Here is a 21,871-nt window from a genome sequence, read left to right on the forward strand (position 1 = left end):
GACAGCCATGTTTTGACTAAGTTAAAAGATGCCTGAGTAGCTGAGAAGAGCTTAGAGGGAGAGTTGGCTATGGTTGTAACTGTAGAGTCATCTGCATATTGCACTAAAGATGATGGAGGATAGGAGGTATAGAGCTGATTAGTAAAGATATTAAAAGTAAAGGCCCTAGGATAGACCCTTGATGTGCATCGATTTTTATAGGGAGAGGAGGGGAGAGTGCAGCGGGCTATCTCACTGATTGAGATCTATCAGTGAGGTAGCTGGAGAACCATGCAACAGTATCAGAGGAGAAGTTGAGGTTATGCAGTTTGCGCAGCAGAAGAGAGTGTGAGGCAGTGTCGAAAGCTTTTGAGAGGACCCAGATTTTAACATTTTAAAACTGTTCCTAAATAGTCTGCCCATGGTATGCTAACTAGTCCTGCAGAAGCTATAATTATACATTAAGAGGTCCCTTTTTCACCTATAGAGGTTGGAAGCAAAATAATATTTTTAAACAACCACATCTAATAAGTACAGCATCTTCAATACTACTTGGGAACAAGATATAGATAAAAATGAGCAACAACAACAACCCACTTCATAGACAGCACAGGATAAATAACTGAAGCTCCCAACCTTGAAGATGTTAAGTTCAGTTTGTCTTCCGTCATGAACAATCGGAGGAAGCCAGGACCTACAAGGCACCATCTGAACCATATCATCTGACTAGCTGAGGCATTATCTGCTTTTATAATAACTGTTCTCTGTAGGCAATGCACTTCTACAAAAGACTTTATAACTTGTATAATAAGAAATATTTTACCTTTGGTAGTACCTGTGATTTAGATCAGGGCACACAACATGTATCTAATTTAGATCTACAGCAGCATTAATCGTTCTACCTGTTTTACGTTCAGCATACAAACTTTATTACATTTTTGGACAGGACCTTACTATTTGTCTTTTTATTAACCACTACTGTTAATTAGTCACTATATAGACAAAATGTTCCTCTGAATACTAGATGTTAAGTTCATTTAGTTGTAAGAGATGGTATTCCAACATGCCCCTCCCCCCAGATATCTGATTTTCCACCTTACTACAGTTTGTTAAGAGACCTTTCTTACATTCTCTTTCACAACCTTACTATATTGTCTTAGCTAAACAGTGATCATACATATTCAGATGTGCTAAAATGTATACTTGTAACTGCTTGAGGACTGAACCCATGAATGAAAATGTTCTTGTTTTATGAGGAATTCAGACAGCATAAATACAGCATTGTTTTACACAAGAAAAAAGTATCACAAAAGGACACCATTAATGTTTTTTTCAGGTTGTTGAACAAGGTTTAATTTCCACATCTCTGTAAAATGTTCTAAGGAAAGAGCTTTCACACAGATCATGCCCATATATCCACACATTCATAAATGCTAACAAAAAAAAAATCCTTGAAATAGCTAATCAGTGTAACACATAGTAATCAGATTGACTGATTGTAACACATAGTAATCAGATTGACATACAGTATACCTGACCAGTTATTCACAGGACAAATAATTTCATCAAAATAACATTCAGTGAAATACGGGACTGGGAGTGTTTTTTTTTTTTTCTTCATTGAGACAGTAAAAGATGTAACAACAAAAATGTCCAAAGTCTGTGTAAATGAGTTCAATTCGACCAAAAGAACCAAAGTAACCAAAAGAAAATGCCGGGGCTCAACACCAGAAAAAACTTTTTATTCAAACTCGCACACAGCAAAGCTTTTGGGTCTAAACACTTTTTCAATGCATACAAAAGAATGTTGTTCCGCGGTGGTATGACGGTAGTATTGTTACCACACAGCAAAAGGTTCTCCCGTTTGATTCTCGGCTGGGCTTGGGAGTGCCTTCTGTGTGGAGTCTGCATGTCCTCCCCAAGGTTGGGTAGCATTCAAAAGACATGCGTGCATAAATGGGCATGCCCTTGTTGAAGGTTGGGCGTCAAGCTGGCACCTCGGTGTTTCGTAAAAATCTACTGCCAATCATTAACGGACCGGAGTTCCGCTGTGGCGACTCTTAACCGGGAAAAGCCAAAAGACAAACAACAACAGCAACAAAAGAATTCAAAGCCACAACTTTTATACATATCACATGATCAGAAAGCCAATCAAAAAACAGCTTCAATTAAATGAAATACATTGTATCTAAAACAATAAATACAAGACAACTAAGTAAGAAACACAGTATTATTGCAGCATACATGCCCTATAATTTAATTCTCTTATCTTTCAGAAAAGATTTTATACTGACAGCAGAATTCGAGCTGTAAGACTTTAATAAAATTCTTGAATTCACCACCCCTTATATTTTTTGTTACTATCTGTATGACTAAACCTAAAAATGTGATTAAATATTCACTTGCCAAACATGTTAAAGAAGAGGGACCACAACATAATTTTAGGTTTACAGTCATACAGATAGTAACAAACATATAAGGGGTGGTGACTTTAAGAATTTTACTTAAGTCTTAGAGCAAAACTGGATAATATGTCTTAATGCAGATAGCCTGCCTGACTAGAGCTAACTAAATTATAGGGTATGTACGTTACAATAATGCAGCATTTTTAACATATTTATCTTGCATTTATTCTTTTAGATACAATGTATTTCATGTAATTAAAGCTGTCCTTTGACTGGCTTTCTGATCATGTGATATGTATAAATGTTGCTGCTTTGAATTCTTTTGTATGCATTGAAAAAGGAGGTAGATGCAAAATTGCTTTGCTGTCTGCGACTTTGAATAAAAAATTTTCAGGTGATAAGCTCCAGCATTTCTTTTGGTTACAGTAAAATTAATAAATTGATAATTGCTTTTCCAGGTAAAGAAAATGGTTTATGTTTTTGTTACTTGTGTGTGCTTGTACAAGTCTTCACCAGCCACAAATGTTTGCATATTGTTCTTCACTTCTGGGGGCTAAATTTAAAGTGCATATTATGGACAGTACCTTACGTAAGGCTCTGTTATGGCATGGTTCTTATACCAACTAGGTAAGCAACCTATATATATTCCAGGATCAAGCTTTCTCAAGTAGCAACAGTCCACATTAAAAAAAAAATAGGTACAACGGGAATCTTTTGGTTAGAAATTTCAATGAATCAATTATAAAGCATGCACGGAAGCAACTGCATGGCTCAGTAGGTAATCCAACAAAACAAAAAGAAAGAGCCAGCAGAACATGACCCAATATAGATAAACTTTTATTGGTAATATACCATATCAAAAACAGCAAAGAATGGTGCACAGACTATTTTACTATTATTGACATTATTCATGGTAAAAAAGTGAATAAAACAGGTTGGCATTCTTTACTAAACTCTAAAGAGAAAAAATGGATAATCAAGTTAGGTGGTTTATTTCCACCAGGTTTAAATGACAAGCTTTAGGTTTATCCAATCATGTCTCTTTGCAGTGTATTTAATTACAGCTTTGAATCTGCTTGTTTCACACTGAGGAAGGCTGTGTCTAGTTCACCAGCCGAAACCGGTCTGTGCACCATTCTTTGCTGTTTTTGATATGGCATTTTTTTGATTACTTCACCATTTTGGTCCATTTTGGATCAATCATACAGCTTTTTCCAGCTTTGTGCACCAGTTGCTGAACTTATCGTTTTGGACTTGTTATTTAAGTACCAATTGGTTGCTATATATCGTTATGGCCACAGGTTTAAACTGCTATTCATTTTTTTGTTTGTAGGCTTACTGTGGACATTAAGGTTTTCGTATTTGTTCCTCACATCCAGGAAGTGCCGCTTTGACGGTTACACTTCTCCTTCAGTTGGGCATTGGCGTGGCCTCGGTGCGGTCTGTTGTTTACTCGCAGGGATAGCTGTTTTCATCGTCCTGATTATTTCTATGTGGAGATTGCCTTCAAAACCAACTGGGATTTGATTTATGTCGAATACATTGTATTTTCTTGTTTTACCAATGTGGATACCGACACGCTTGGATATATGGTATTGATTGCTTCGCCTGGTACAGATTCATTTTTGTACGGCCTGCTGTCTACTCGCTTAGTTGGCCTTTGACATCATCTGGATTATCTCATAGTGGTGACTGCTTTTGGAACCATTCAGAACCACATTTATGCTGAGTATATTGGTTTACTTTTATTTTGTTAAAGCAAATATTCATACGTTTGGAATATATGCTATGAATCTTTGACTGTTATACCCTCGTATTTTGATGGAACTATTCATCCATTTTTGAATGTTTATATATTTTTCATTGGATTTATAACTTTCTGGGACTATTCAATGAATGATGGATATATTCGAATTATCGCAGTCATTGGGTTGGGACTTTGAACTAACTTTTTTTATGTGCTCAAACTATTGACTTTGCCATCCACTATATTGTTGGTTTCATTGAGCGCATTGTTCTAAACGGATCGTTTGCTTTGTTTTGATCCACTTGATGGACAATTCGAATTTGAACATTGAACATTGTATTGATTATTTAATTCTATATTGCCATTGTCAGCTTTTGGTTATTTTGTCTTCTTGTCAGTTAGTTCTTCAAAAAATATATATATTGTATTTTTACATAGGTGTAGGACAGGTCTTTCTTATTTGCTGATGAATATCAGCCACATGTTTCTTTACCACTATATAGATTTTGTTACCATCTTAGACCTTTGACAATATTATATGATTTATAGGTATAGCCTGCCTAGAACTTTCTGGCATTTATGACAATCTTTGAACTGTACTGACAGGGTTTTTGATTTATAAGATTACACAAATTCTGTACATTGTCCATCTATTCAATTCCCTGCACTGGTCTTACCATTTCTACCAATTTATTATTTCATACCAGCATATTTGCCCTATATATTGGTCGGTTTTATGCAACATTTTGAGGCAATTGCAACAGTAATGGAATTCCTATTACACTTGGCTAAGCTTTGATATTGTGACCATTGTTGTTATATTTTGTCCATGCTTTTTACCACCAACATCTTTTGTTTGGGTATGCACCTATTGTGATTACAATAACTGTACATCACATCTTACTATATATCACACTAATGTTATAATATGATTCAGTGTTTTATTTAGTGCAGGATCCTCATTTGGTCTTTTGCTCATTTTGAGGGACCCCTTTGTTGTTTGCCCCCCTGATTATCTGGTCAACCTCTTTTTTTCTATTACAATTTTTGATCCACATTATATTGTGGATACTAATTTTGGGTTTCTAGATATTTTAAGTCTTTTTCTACCATTGTTGTTTGGATTGATTATTACTTGTTTATTCTCAATACTGTTCAATTTGAATTATTTCTATTTGTGAGACGTGGTCCATTTATTTTGGGTCCATTATTGTCTTTTTGTGACGTAGCCTTTGAGCTATTATTGTCTATCTTCACAAAGTCCTTTTGTATCTAGTATTATGGATCTCCTTAGTTTGGTTTTGGGTCTATCCTCTGATAGGGAAGACCTAAGAGTTTTTGTACTGGGATCCAATATTAATGATCAGAATTTGGATGCACCTATTGGTTCTGAAACCACTTGTAATTTGGCATTTGACAAACTACACAAACCCCTTAGATCATTAAGATCCACTATTTGGCATGCAAAATTATTCAAAGCATATATTGCTAAAGACATTACCCCACGGGGGTTAAGAGTTAGGATTCAGCCCCTAGTGGCAGAAATTGACGAAGACCTATCACAGGAATGGGCTGGTATCCAACACCAAGCCAGCATGTCTTTTGTTAAGGCTCTAAATAAATTTTATGAGCGTGTCATTGACAAGGAAGTCAACACTGTTTTGGGTCTGGCCAATGAACTCAAACCTTTTGAGAATGAAAGCTTTTTTTCTAAACAACTCAATAAGGTAGTTTCTGATATGAATAATCTGGAAACCCAACTTAAACCCAAGAAAATTCAAAAGTTCAATAGAGATTTGGCCGATTGTCAGGGCAGCAATCCTTTTAGCTCTACCAAACATGTCAAATTTAATGTACAGCATAGTCATCCCTCAAAGAGGAAAAGACCAAAATCTATATTGAAGAACTATATTTCTGATACTGGCTCTTCTACGGATGAGCCATCATCTGGCCTTGAGAGTAAACTACAGACCGCATCAGGGTCACCCTCATCCAAACGGGCTTCACCAGGGGTCCCTTTAGGAATAAGTATAAAAGAGGGGGCAGGAAACACAAAGGTAACAAGCGGTATACAAGGATTACTACAACTAGCGATGAAGGACTAGATTCTTCATCAAACAACAATGTTTTAAACCTTTCTAGTCATGTTTTGTCACCATCTGAAGTCACCATTTAGAATAAAGGGTTAACATTTGTTCCCGTTTTTTTTTGTTGCTGAAGACTCATTTGCACAAGATGTTGTTTCCTTTTGTAGATTGCTTAATCTAAGAATGTTTTTTGGATGCACTAACAATGATTTTGGGTTTTCAGATAAATTTATTTACCACAAATCACAATTTACTCCACCCATGCATCCTGTTGTCCTACAGTTCCAGAACAACATTCTCAAAGATTTGCATTATGCCAGGTCAGTATCCACCATTAAACCTAATAACATCTCTACATCTGAACAAAAGTCAATCATTGATTTACAAAATAATCATGACATTGTGATCATCTCAGCGGACAAAGGTGGTGCTGTTGTGGTCCTAGATTGGCAATATTATGATCAGGAAGCAATGAGACAATTATCTGATGAAAAATGTTATGCCAGGATGGCCATTAATCCTACATCTAGATTTCAAAATGAAATTGAAGAATTTTTGTCCCATGCCAAGGATGCTTTCATTATTGATAATGATACCATGCACCAACTTTTGGTTCGGGATCCTATGAATCAGTACATTTATTTTTTGCCAAAGGTTCACAAGGACCCCAGACATCCACCGGGTAGACCAATCGTTTCAGGCAGGGGATACATTACAGAGCCTTTATCCCTTTTTTTGACTAGCAAACTGAAGCCCCTCCTTTCTTCCATCCGCTCAAGAATACGTGATACTACTAACTTCTTACAAATCATCTCTGATACACAACTTGAGCCGGATTGGCGTATGTGTACTTTTGATGTAAGTGCTTTATACACCAATATTCCCCATTCTGGTGGTCTAGAGGCTCTGGCCTTTTGGCTTAATAGCTCTGGATTATATTCTTCTGATTACAATGAATTTCTGTTGGATATGGCATCATATGTATTGACTAACAATGTCTTCTTCTATCAGGACATTTGCTACTGGCAGACCAAGGGCACCGCTATGGGTTCCTCTTTTGCACCCATTTATGCAGACCTTTTTATGGCCTATGTTGAGAATGATCTTATATACAACAGCAATAATAACATCTATTTGGAACAACTTGATATTTGGAGACGTTATCTCAATGATTGCTGGGCTGTATGGAAGGGGGAACTTGTAGGCTTGTTTGATTTCTTAACATATCTCAACAATAACAAATGGGGTCTGGAGTTTACTTTGCATTATGATTACAATCACAATACTTTCCTTGATGTATCTGTCAACAGATTACCCGACCATACATTGGGGACTCTTGTTCACAGGAAACATCCTGAATATAACACTATATTACATGCCTCCAGTTTCCATCCCCCACACATTTCTAAAAACATCCCAAAATCCCAATTCATCAGGATGAAACGCATCTGTTCTGATGAGACTTCCTTTCAAGCACAAAGCAGGGATCTAACCAGACGCTTTAGGTCTAGGGGATACAAAATGGGGCATGTTTTTGATGCTATTAATAAAGTTAACCATATGAATAGGGATGATTTATTAGCATATAAAACTGTTGAACAACCTACCCATCAACCAATCAGATTTACTACTACCTATGGCAGGAATTCGGACAGCCTTATCCAGAGTGTTAATAGACATTGGAATTTACTATTGTATGACAATGATTTGTCTAACATTGTTCCTGATCGTTGCCTATTTTCTTTCAAGAAAGGCAGGTATCTGGGCAGTCATTTTAATCATTACAAACATGTGCATGACAAAAGTCTCCCAGAACCAATACAAACTACTCTTACTGGCAGTATACCTGTTGGTTGTTATCCTTGTGGACATTGCACCAACTGCAACAAAGTTTCCAAAACGAAAGAATTTACTAGTAGAAATTCTGCCAATGTATACAATATTAAACTCTTTGCTAATTGTAGCTCCGACATAGGTCAAACATCCAGACCATTAAGACTAAGGATCTCAGAGCACATAAGCAATATTAAAAAAGGCAGAATACACAATGCTTTATACAAACATCAGCAAACACATCCTACAGCTACTTTTTATTTTACTATTATTGACATTATTCATGGTAAAAAAGTGAATAAAACAGGGTGGCATTCTTTACTAAACTCTAAAGAGAAAAAATGGATAATCAAGTTAGGTGGTTTATTTCCACCAGGTTTAAATGACAAGCTTTAGGTTTATCCAATCATGTCTCTTTGCAGTGTATTTAATTACAGCTTAGAATCTGCTTGTTTCACACTGAGGAAGGCTGTGTCTAGTTCACCAGCTGAAACCGGTCTGTGCACCATTCTTTGCTGTTTTTGATATGGTATATTACCAATAAAAGTTTATTTATATTGGGTCATGTTCTGCTGGCTCTTTCTTTTTGTTTCGTTAGAAATTTCAATATCAAAATACTGTAAATTGTTGACTGATCATGCACACATCCTCTAGAAAGGTTTAAGCACTGAGTTATCAACTTTTTAGTGTTTTTAAAAACTGTTGCTACAGAAGACATGCTAAACCCTACTTTCTGCTACATCAGGAGCAAGTTTTGGCACCCGTGTAGTGATTTCTGGAGACGCTTCCAGCTACAGCAGTATTGTCAATCTAAGTTCACTGCAACTGACAACAGGTTTGACTACACTTATCCTACAATACAATTAATTCTGGAGTTATGTGCTAGTTCACCTTCTGTTAATTCAATAAAAGCATCCCTTTATTATAGGGTGCAAGCTTCTCCAGTGCGCCATCTGCCCATTACTCTTAGATATTTCAGGCAACAAAGGAGATAGCATAGAGATCTTTATTTATGATACTGTTAGTCCAAAAGTACACCTTACTATATTTGGAAAATTGACAGTTATTCTATTTTGGTCATTATTAGTCCCCAGTACATGTAATAAAATAGGATGTCTATAAAATGGATAATACTGTAGCATTCTGAAACTGTCCAGCACTTACTGATTTTAAAAGTCACCTCTCTTAGATACTATCCTTTGTCCTTACAACCAATATCCTGTGCTTGAAATAAATTTTGTTCTCTTCCCTCATTCCTCACACTGGAATAGACCCGCTTGCTGCTACTATATGCATTGTATATCTACCTAGATAATGAGCAAAGCACTAATACTCATAGCCACAATCAGAGGGCTAACATCCATAGCCACAATCAGAGGACTAACATCCATAGCCACAATCAGAGGACTAACATCCACAGCCACAATCAGAGGGCTAACATCCATAGCCACAATCAGAGGGCTAACATCCATAGCCACAATCAGAGGACTAACGTTCATAGCCACAATCAAAGGGCTAACATCCATAGCCACAATCAAAGGGCTAACATCCATAGCCACAATCAGAGGACTAACATCCATAGCCACAATCAGAGGACTAACATCCATAGCCACAATCAGAGGGCTAACATCTATAGCCACAATCAGAGGACTAACATCCATAGCCACAATCAGAGGGCTAACATCCATAGCCACAATCAGAGGGCTAACATCCATAGCCACAATCAGAGGACTAACATCCATAGCCACAATCAGAGGGCTAACATCCATAGCCACAATCAGAGGACTAACATCCATAGCCACAATCAGAGGACTAACATCCATAACCACAATCAGAGGGCTAACATCCATAGTCACAACCAGAGGACTAACATCCATAGCAACAATCAGAGGGCTAAGATCCATAGCCACAATCAGAGGGCTAACATCCATAGCCACAATCAGAGGACTAACATCCATAGCCACAATCAGAGGGCTAACATCCATAGCCACAATCAGAGGACTAACATCCATAGCCACAATCAGAGGGCTAAAATCCATAGTCACAATCAGAGGGTTAACATCCATAGCCGCAATCAGAGGACTAACATCCATAGCCACAATCAGAGGGCTAACATCCATAGCCACAATCAGAGGACTAACATCCATAGCCACAATCAGAGGGCTAACATCCATAGCCGCAATCAGAGGGCTAACATCCATAGCCACAATCAGAGGAATAACATCCATAGCCACAATCAGAGGGCTAACATCCATAGCCACAATCAGAGGAGTAACATCCATAGCCACAATCAGAGGAATAACATCCATAGCCATAATCAGAGGGCTAACATCCATAGCCACATTCAGAGGACTAACATCCATAGCCACAATCAGAGGGCTAACATCCATAGCCATAATCAGAGGGCTAGCATCCATAGCCACAATCAAAGGGCTAACATCCATAGCCACAATCAGAGGACTAACATCCATAGCCACAATCATAGGGCAAAAATCCATAGCCACAATCAGAGGGCTAAGATCAATAGCCACAATCAGAGGGCTAACATCCATAGTCACAATCAGAGGACTAACATCCATAGCCACAATCAGAGGGCAAAGATCCATAGCCACAATCAGAGGGCTAACATCCATAGCCACAATCAGAAGACTAACATCCATAGCCACAATCAAAGGGCTAGCATCCATAGCCACAATCAGAGGGCTAGCATCCATAGCTACAATGAAAGGGCTAACATCCATAGCCACAATCAGAGGACGAACATCCATAGCCACAATCAGAGGGCTAACATCCATAAACACAATCAGAGGACTTACATCGATAGCCACAATCAGAGGGCTAACATCCATAGCCACAATCAGAGGAATAACATCCATAGCCACAATCAGAGGACTAACATCCATAGACACAATCAGAGGGCTAACATCCATAGCCACAATCAGTGGACTAACATCCATAGCCACAATCAGTGGACTAACATCCATAGCCACAATCAGAGGGCTAACATCCATAGCCACAATCAGAGGACTAACATCCATAGCCACAATCAGAGGACTAACATCCATAGCCACAATCAGAGGACTAACATCCATAGCCACAATCAGAGGGCTAACATCCATAGCCACAATCAGAGGACTAACATCCATAGCCACAATCAGAAGACTAACATCCATAGCCACAATCAGAGGACTAACATCCATAGCCACAATCAGAAGACTAACATCCATAGCCACAATCAGAAGACTAACATCCATAGCCACAATCAGAGGACTAACATCCATAGCCACAATCAGAGGGCTAACATCCATAGCCACAATCAGAGGACTAACATCCATAGCCACATTCAGAAGACTAACATCCATAGCCACAATCAGAGGACTAACATCCATAGCCACAATCAGAAGACTAACATCCATAGCCACAATCAGAAGACTAACATCCATAGCCACAATCAGAGGACTAACATCCATAGCCATAATCAGAGGGCTAACTTACATAGCCACAATCAGAGGACTAACATCCATAGCCACAATCAGAGGGCTAACATCCATAGCCACAATCAGAGGACTAACATCCATAGCCACAGTCAGAGGACTAACATCCATAGCCACAATCAGAGGGCTAACATCCATAGCCACAATCAGAGGACTAAAATCCATAGCCACAATCAGAGGGCTAACATCCATAGCCACAATCAGAGCACTAACATCCATAGCCACAATCAGAGAGATAATATTTATAGCCACAATCAGAGGGCTAACATCCATAGCCACGATCAGAGGACTAACATCCATAGCCACAAACAGAGGGCTAACTTCCATAGCCACAATCAGAGGACTAACATCCATAGCCACAATCAGAGGGCTAACATCCATAGCCACAATCAGAGGACTAACATCCATAGCCACAATCAGAGGGCTAACATCCATAGCCACAATCGGAGGACTAACATCCATAGCCACAATCAGAGGGCTAACATCCATAGCCACAATCAGAGGGCTAACTTCCATAGCCACAATCAGAGGACTAACATCCATAGCCACAATCAGAGGGCTAACATCCATAGCCACAATCAGAGCACTAACATCCATAGCCACAATCAGAGAGATAATATTCATAGCCACAATCAGAGGGCTAACATCCATAGCCACAATCAGAGGACTAACATCCATAGCCACAATCAAAGGTCTAACATCCATAGCCACAATCGGAGGGCTAAAATCCATAGCCACAATCAGAGGGCTAACATCCATAGCCACAATCAGAGGGCTAACATCCATAGCCACAATAGGAGGGCTAACATCCATAGCCACAATCAGCGGGCTAACATCCATAGCCACAATCAGAGGGCTAACATCCATAGCCACAATCAGAGGGCTAACATTCATAGCCACAATCAGAGGGCTAACATACATAGCCACACTCAGAGGGCTAACATTCATGGCCATAATCAGAGGGCTAACATCCATAGCCACAATCAGAGGACTAATATCCATAGCCACAATCAGAGGGCTAACATCCATAGCCACAATCAGAGAACTAACATCCATAGCCACAATCAGAGGGCTAACATCCATAGCCACAATCAGAAGACTAGCATCCATAGCCACAATCAGAGGACTAACATCCATAGCCACAATAAGAGGGCTAACATTCATAGCCACAATCAGAGGACTAACATCCATAGCCACAATCAGAGGGCTAACATCCATAGCCACAATCAGAGGGCTAACATCCATAGCCACAATCAGATGGCTAACATCCATAGCCACAATCAGAGGACTAACATCCATAGCCACAATCAGAGGGCTAACATCCATAGCCACAATCAGAGGACTAACATCCATAGCCACAATCAGAGGGCTAACATCCATAGCCACAATCAGAGGACTAACATCCATAGCCACAAGCAGAGGGCTAACATCCATAGCCACAATCAGGGGACTAACATCCATAGCCACAATCAGAGGGCTAACATCCATAGCCATAATCAGAGGGCTAACATCCATAGCCATAATCAGAGGACTTACATCCATAGCCACAATCAGAGGACTAACATCCATAGCCACAATCAGATTGATAACATCCATAGCCACAATCAGAGGACTAACAACCATAGCCATAATCAGAGAACTAACATCCATAGCCAGAATCAGAGGACTAACATCCATAGCTGCAATCAGAGGACTAACATCCATAGCCACAATCAGAGAGATAATATTCATAGCCACAATCAGAGGACTAACATCCATAGCCACAATCAGAGGGCTAACATCCATAGCCACAATCAGAGGACTAACATCCATAGCCACAATCAAAGGACTAACATCCATAGCCACAATCGGAGGGCTAAAATCCATAGCCACAATCAGAGGGCTAACATCCATAGCCACAATCAGAGGGCTAACATCCATAGCCACAATAGGAGGGCTAAGATCCATAGCCACAATCAGAGGGCTAACATCCATAGCCACAATCAGAGGGCTAACATCCATAGCCACAATCAGAGGGCTAACATTCATAGCCACAATCAGAGGGCTAACATCCATAGCCACAATCAGAGGGCTAACATTCATGGCCATAATCAGAGGGCTAACATCCATAGCCACAATCAGAGGACTAATATCCATAGCCACAATCAGAGGGCTAACATCCATAGCCACAATCAGAGAACTAACATCCATTTCCACAATCAGAGGGCTAACATCCATAGCCACAATCAGAAGACTAACATCCATAGCCACAATCAGAGGACTAACATCCATAGCCACAATCAGAGGGCTAACATGCATAGCCACAATCAGAGGACTAACATCCATAGCCACAATCAGAGGGCTAACATCCATAGCCACAATCAGAGGGCTAACATCCATAGCCACAATCAGATGGCTAACATCCATAGCCACAATCAGAGGACTAACATCCATAGCCAAAAATCAGAGGGCTAACATCCATAGCCACAATCAGAGGACTAACATCCATAGCCACAATCAGAGGGCTAACATCCATAGCCACAATCAGAGGACTAACATCCATAGCCACAATCAGAGGGCTAACATCCATAGCCACAATCAGAGGACTAACATCCATAGCCACAATCAGAGGGCTAACATCCATAGCCATAATCAGAGGGCTAACATCCATAGCCATAATCAGAGGACTAACATCCATAGCCACAATCAGAGGACTAACATCCATAGCCACAATCAGATTGATAACATCCATAGCCACAATCAGAGGACTAACATCCATAGCCATAATCAGAGAACTAACATCCATAGCCAGAATCAGAGGACTAACATCCATAGCCGCAATCAGAGGACTAACATCCATAGCCACAATCAGAGAGATAATATTCATAGCCACAATCAGAGGACTAATATCCATAGCCACAATCAGAGGGCTAACATCCATAGCCACAATCAGAGGACTAACATCCATAGCCACAATCAGAGGGCTAACATCCATAGCCACAATCAGAGGGCTAACATCCATAGCCACAATCAGAGGACTAACATCCATAGCCACAATCAGAGGGCTAACATCCATATCCATAATCAGAGAACTAACATCCATAGCCAGAATCAGAGGACTAACATCCATAGCCAGAATTAGAGGACTAACATCCATAGCCCCAATCAGAGGGCTAACATCCATAGCCACAATCAGAGGACTAACATCCATAGCCACAATCAGAGGACTAACATCCATAGCCACAATCAGAGGGCTAACATCCATAGCCGCAATCAGAGGACTAACATCCATAGCCACAGTCAGAGAGATAATATTCATAGCCACAGTCTCTGCCATTGTATCCGGAAAAATTCAGAATTTTAATGGAAGTCTTAGCTGCAGTTATATACTTCCATCATGAAACATCACAGATTTTTGGATGTCATTCTCATCTCCTTTCCCCTTATTATTTTCATTTCCTTCCCTTTCATTTCCTACTATAGGTTCATAGGTTCATAGGTTTATACTAGGCTATCTGCCCTAAGGCATTTATAAGCCTAGCCTAAATTTTTGTGGCTTACGCCACCCCTTTTATGAAAAAATACTGTGCCCATTAGTTTGTTGTGCCTCTGTCCAGCAGTGACACAGAGATGATTCCCGGGATAAACCTACGATCTCCCATCCACATGTCAAGATTTCTCTTGAACAGACCCAGCGAGGTGCTCTGCCTCACATGGATCAGGATTTTATTCCACAGCATAGGGAGTCTCTGAGTGATAAATCTATCCCTCCAGCACGTCCTATTTATATCCGTGCTAAGGTTTAAGTCGCTTGCTCTAGTGGTTTTGGTGGATTTGGATTTTTTGAGGTGGAGCATGTCCATTAATTCCGGGTTGGACATGGCCTTGTATGTCAGGCACATGTCACCTCTGAGCAGACGGTATGCAACTGAATAGAGCTGGAGTTTCTTCAATCTGGCAGCATATGACAGATTTTGGAGTCCCTTTATCCTTTTGGTGAGGAACTTTTGGGGTCTCTCCAATTGCTGCAGATGTCGGGTGAGATACATCCCGAATGGGGCATTGTACTCGATCATTGGTCTGATAAGTGAAGAGTACAGGGGAACAATGACCTCACTAGATCTAGATGTGAATCCCTTAATGATCAGGTGGGCAATGTAGAAGGTCTTTCTAACCACTTTAGCAACGTGAGTGCCAAAAGAAAGGCCACTGTCAACCTGGGTCCCCAGGTCTCTGATAACCTCTTCTGTGATTAGTGGATTGCCACCTGTATGGTAGCTTGGGGTTACCTTGTTTTCCCCGAAGGGTATGACTATACATTTTTTGGCGTTTAACTTCAGGCCATGGCTCTGGCACCAGCTATCTGTTTCCGTGAGTCCCTTCTGAAGGATATCCGTGTCCGATGCACTTTCCACTATGGCACCCAGTTTGCAGTCATCTGCAAACTTTGTCAGCCAAAGTCCTCCCATGTTGGCCTGTACTTCTGAGAAGTAGATGCCGAACAATAGGGGGCCAAGGACCGAGCCCTGTGGGACACCACTTGTGACCGTCTTGGAGTCTGACATAGCGCCAGCAACTCTAACCCTGTGGGTTCTGTCCTTAAGTCAGTTTGCTACCCATCTTGTGACATATGGGTTTACATTTAAGCTGGTAAGTTTTTCTACAGTACCCGAGTGGGGTATTGTGTAGAAGGCCTTTGCAAGGTCAAGGTAGGCTGTATGGACTGCCTTTCCCTCATCAATGGCCTTGGTGACAGTTTCGAAGAAGTCGACCAAGTTCAAAAGGCATGATCTGCCCTTGACAAAGCCAAACTGGGTCGGGTCCAATGTCTGCAAGTCCCCTATATCTTTGTTTATGAGCTCCATTATGATTCTCTCCATAGCTTTTCAGACTAGACTTGTTAAGCTTATGGGGCAGTAATTACCAGGGTCCGTAGAGGCACCGCCTTTGTGGAGTGGGACCACAGTTGCCGTACGCCACTCCTTGGGCATGTATCCTGTGGTAAGGCTGAGATTAAACAGCTGCCTTATGTGCGGGTTTAATTCTTCATTTAGCTCGTGTAGCACACAGCCGGGGACACCATCCAGTCCCATTGATGCTGTGTTTTTAGCTTTAGAGAGAGCAGCTTTCACCTGCGCATTTGAGATGTCTGGGAGGCTACACTCTGCTGGGATAGTTATCTCTCCTTTAGGGAGAGGGGGGTGAAGTTTGCACTGAACCTGTCTGCCAGTATGTTGGCAATGTCTGTGGGTTCAGTGATTTTTGTATCATTTTGGACTAATTCTGAGCATATCTGGGAGTTTCCACCCAGGTTTCTAACATAGCTGAAAAAGGCCTTATGATTGTCCTTTGAATCCATGGCAATTTTTCTCTCAAAATTGGCCTTAGTTGATTTTATGAGTGCTCGTATTTTTTTACTAATAATGATCAGGGGTGACTTCCCTTTTATGGATTTTGTTCTATTTAATGCATTCATTCTCAGTGTGCATATCTTTCTTGTACTCCTGCTGTCACAATCTTATACTCTAGACTGAGAGATAATGCTGATAGCTCGTTATGCTTAAGTTCCCTCTCCAACAATAAAACAACTGGAATCATGATTGTAGTAAGTTATGTTTTTAAACATATTTTAGGATTTAAAAGTTTAAGTTTTATGAATTATACCTTCAGTCAGTATAGTAATGCACTGACTAATATTAATGTTTTATTTTGAAAGTTTTCTGGTGCTAAATTGCTCTTATATGGCCTGCTGAAGGACATTAAGTATACATCTATATGTTTGTTATTTTGCTACCCAAGCAGTATCTGCAAATGGTCATTTGTGATCAGTGAACTACTTAGCAAATAATGTAAAACAAAATAAAATAAAATAAATATATGCCACTAACACTGCCCATTGTCTTTTGGTTTTGGCTGGCAAGACATTGTTCTTGTTCTGAAGCAGCACTGTCTTTGGTTCTTTGCTGAACTTTCTTCCAAATATTTCAAAAATACTTGATCCCTCTCCCTGTATGATTCTGAAATTTCGCTCTGGCTGATATTTTTCAGCATCCGTCTTTATCCCTCTTTTGTGGAGGCAAATCACATGCATTACATGTTGGACATACAGAGCTTTACAAATCTCCCTCAACATGCTAAAATTATTATCTGTTGGTATCAAAAATGTTCTTGTCAGTGTGACAATGCATTATGTATTACATCAAATCCTAATGCCTTTTTTATCAAAGATTCTTTTTTTCTTTCTTCATGATTTTTTTTTCATTAGTGGTAACTCTAGCCATCCCCTTGGTTCTATTTCTTTACTTTTCCATCCTTGTCTCTCACCATTCATCATCAAAGGACCGGATGCTGATGTTTTCCCTGACAGGCAGGTACTCCAACAAGACAACACAGCAGTGTTCTACAGTGTCTTGTTTTGTACCTCAGAAAATCTAATCTCTTTATGTGATAGTCTGGAGGCCTGTTCAAGTGGCTGTAGGGACTGGACTAGCTCCTTCTGGTCAATTAGTGGACTTCGTAAGAGCAGTCATCATACTGTAGTTAGCTCTTTAAATGACATGCTTGAGGAATTCCTTCTCCTCACTGTACATGCTCTTAACAGTCCCAGGTTTGGGCATGCAATGAACTTTATATCATACTTAATCACACCTACATGTCTGATGCAGCAAAGCAGCCCAATCCCATGTTATGCGGTCTCTAGATTCCCAGTGAGGATTCTAGCACAGTGTTTATAATCAAAGCACATGCTTCAGCAATTCCACCAGGAAAAAAGAAAGACAACTGAACCTTACCCCCTCCCAACTACTAGTTCCACCAGATTTCTAAGCTGTTACTCAATATCAAGTCTAACAGATTGGAATCAGGGCTTCATCACACTGTTCTAATGGAGCTGGCCTTTCGTCAAGAAAATCAACAGTATCAATTTGCAGTCAAGCCTTTTCAGTATTCTTCCTCCCTGCTGTCATCAATTTATAAAGCTTTTATATCATAGGAGTGAGAGGAATCCGATAAAGTTCAAGGCAACTATTACTCCTTACCCGTTTCCTCCTTTTAAGGAGCGCAAGCTCTGTCAGTCATGGGTAAATATATGAAAACCCATCGAGTTATCCAGGTCCTGAATGAAGGAGGATATTGTATCAAACTGTTTTATCAGCAGGAAGAGTTTATTCCAGAGGTGAGGGAAACACTTAGTAATGAATCTGTCTCTCCACCTTGTTTTATTGATCTGCTGAAGTAGGTTTAGATCCCTCATTCGGGTATTTATGAAGTTACAAGAGATATTTGACTACTGGGTCCCTGCTTGCTTGGAAGGTAAGGCATAGGTCTCCTCCAAGGAGTCTATAAGACATAGAAACAAGGGACAGTGCTTCTAGTCTTTTCTTGTAACTTACAGATTTTAAGCTGTGTGTAGTAGGATCACCTTTGCAGAGTGGTATTGTCAGTTCTGTATGCCACACTTCCAGGACTGGGCCTGTAGCCAGCCTCAGGTTAAGTAACTTATGAACTGGCTCTGCCAGGGCATTTTTAGTATTATTTAACAAGCAGTCCAATACGTTATTTGGTCCATTGGAGGAAGCATTCTTACTCTTGAGGTGTACTTTTCCTAGCTTTGTCTTTGTTTACTTTTATTTTCTGCATTAAAGAGACATAATTTTTTTCTTATGACTTGCATTTTATTTATTTATTTATTTATTTGTCATTTGTTAATCGAGTTAGTCCAGCTGAGCCAAAGGCTCATTTTCAGTGGAGACCTGTTGAAAAAAGATCCAGTAGATAAAAAAAGTATGTGCATATATATATATATATATATATATATATATATATATATATATATACACACATCTATATATATATATATATATATATATATATATATATATATATGTATATATATATATATCCACGGCACCACAGGACGAAGAATCAGCCGGAATTCTTTTAAAATCTAACTCTAATATAAGAACTGAAGAAGGTGCAAGTGAAGACTCATCTTTTGTTTCCGGCAAAATGAAGATTTTCACCTCGGAGGGACCCAAACATTTTGAAGACCTGGACTCTGTTCTAGTGTTAAAGAGAGGTAGACTAAGGAAGGCTGCCAGAAGAGTAAAGAAAGTTCTGAAAACAGTCAAAAGAGTTAGGAAGATTGTCAAAAATGCTAGAAAGTTATATAAAGCAGTAAAATACTGATTTTGTGATTTTTTATAAAAGTGAGAGCAGAGTCCAGGTCTTCAAAAAGTTTGGGTCCCTCCGAGATGAAAATCTTCATTTTGCCGGAAACAAAGATAAGTCTTCACTTGCACCTTCTTCAGTTCTTTTATTAGAGTTGGATTTTTAAAGAATTCCGGTTGATTCTTGGTCCTGTGGTGCCGTGGATTGTCTTACTAGCTTCTTTTGGTACCTGGTGGCTGTTTGTTCGAATATATATATATATATATATATATACAGAACATTAAAGAGCATACATTCAAAGTACAAGAATATTACAAGGAATATAGCATGCATTAATAAACGAGAACAAATAACATTAAAAGTAAAAGGAATTACATATTTATATCACTGGAAATATTTTCAGTAGCAGATGTTGATATGAAACAAAAAATAAATAAATACAGTAGTAATCACCTGAGTGATGTATAGAAATTAGGTCTGTGCTAGTAAATTCTAGAATGACATGATTCAGAGCCAGATAGGTAATAAATCCATGAATAGTGTTTCAATTAAAGTCTTGGAAGGCAGCTAGATAAGAGTAATGAGAGGTATAGAGGTGAGGGTGGGGTGTTAAGTAGGATCTCAGCATGAAGAGGTACCTGAAACAAGAAGCCGGTTTGTAAGTTCACTTCTGAAACTGGTTGAACAGTTGATGTTATGAATATTTGTTTCTAATATAGCAACTCTTTTTTTCTTGCTTTTACTTCAACATTATCCCATGCAGTTTCATCACATTTCATCTGATGCAAATGAATACCCATCCTTGATAGCGTCCTTCATAGCATGTCCATAATGACCGTAACCGCACCTGCTCTGCTTCTATCATATTTCTTACCTCCCTTTAATTGCCATACCCCACACACTTACCTACACCACCCACAATGGAATTTTCTTTTCCTTCCACACATATTTCCATAAGTTTCTCTGTGTTAGACTAAGATTAGTTGCTCCTAACCCCTTTAAATAACTTCCTAATCCATTTCCTATTCTCCAGCCATACGCTAATGCTGCTGTCTCATTCCTCTTTATCTACAGCAGCAGTCCACCCTTTGTGTGCCACGTACTGCTTCTTCTGCCCACACTAATCTAAACAGCCATTACGTATAATACTTGTTGAACTGTGGGTCATTTACATCCTCTCAAACACTCACTGCCTTAACCTACAATGGTAACACCCTTTTATACTCCCACCACATCTGGGGGCTACTGGCCACTCCACTCACTCCATCTCCCACACTTATCTTGCTGCAAGAAGCCATCCATCGTCAATTTGTACATACCCTTTTAATAGCTATGTGCAAGCATCCTCTACAAACTTAATTTCTGTCCTTACTACCTGCAGATCTCTAGAAATACTGCAAATGTGCTCTTACCACAACCTCTCTCTTTCTCCCTCTCTCTCTCTCTCTCTCTCTCTCTATATATATATATATATATATACTCTGTCATCATCTTCCAACTCTCTTTCAACCAAGTTTCTTCTAACCTGTTTATCCCAAATTCAGACACATCCTGTTTCTCACATTCATTTTCCATTCTATCCCCCATCTACCACAGCAACTCCTTCCTTTCCTTCCCCCTTAATATCTCTTTTCCTCTCCACTTCTTTAAATATATAAATGGCACCATTTGCCTTACCTTGTTTCAGCCACTCACCCAGGAAGCGGTTCAGTTCTGACCTCCTGTTCCTATGAGTTTGCAGGTTTCACCAATACACCAATGATAGCAAAGACTGTCCAAACCATTTGAGTTTGTTGCTTTTCATTCACTAAAATTCTGTAAACCATAATTTGTTTTTAGGAAAGTTGAGGGCAGCGACTTCTGCATGTGAGATTTTATAATCCCACAGTCTCTGAACTTTATAGAACAAATGCCATGGTCACGCCATCTTGGTGCAGATTATAACCTTCTAACATGAAAACCTCATAGTGAACCTGTGTGCCACAGACGTGGGCAGAATATGGCATATTATTAATTTTTTTTTTCAGAAGGAGAGATTTGGTGAAATTGCAGTTAATAATAAAATCATTAATGGAATGAAGAATTACCCATTTGGAAAGTGCTACTGATAACCGTAGAAGAAGTGGAAGCAACACAAAGTTATAATCTAGTCATAGCTCTGTAAGAAAAAGATTTTGT

General features: G+C 39.5%; 1 protein-coding gene across 1 annotated transcript in view; it reads right to left on the minus strand.

Moving 5' to 3' along the window:
• The window catches only part of LOC122802342 (contactin-associated protein-like 5), a 2,566,556-nt gene that overhangs the window by 561,813 nt on the left and 1,982,872 nt on the right, over positions 1-21,871 (minus strand). The window lies entirely within an intron of this gene.

This window comes from Protopterus annectens, chromosome 5.part0 (assembly GCF_019279795.1).
Source record: "Protopterus annectens isolate FY-2018-M chromosome 5.part0, PAN1.0, whole genome shotgun sequence".
NCBI classification, from domain to species: domain Eukaryota; kingdom Metazoa; phylum Chordata; order Ceratodontiformes; family Protopteridae; genus Protopterus; species Protopterus annectens.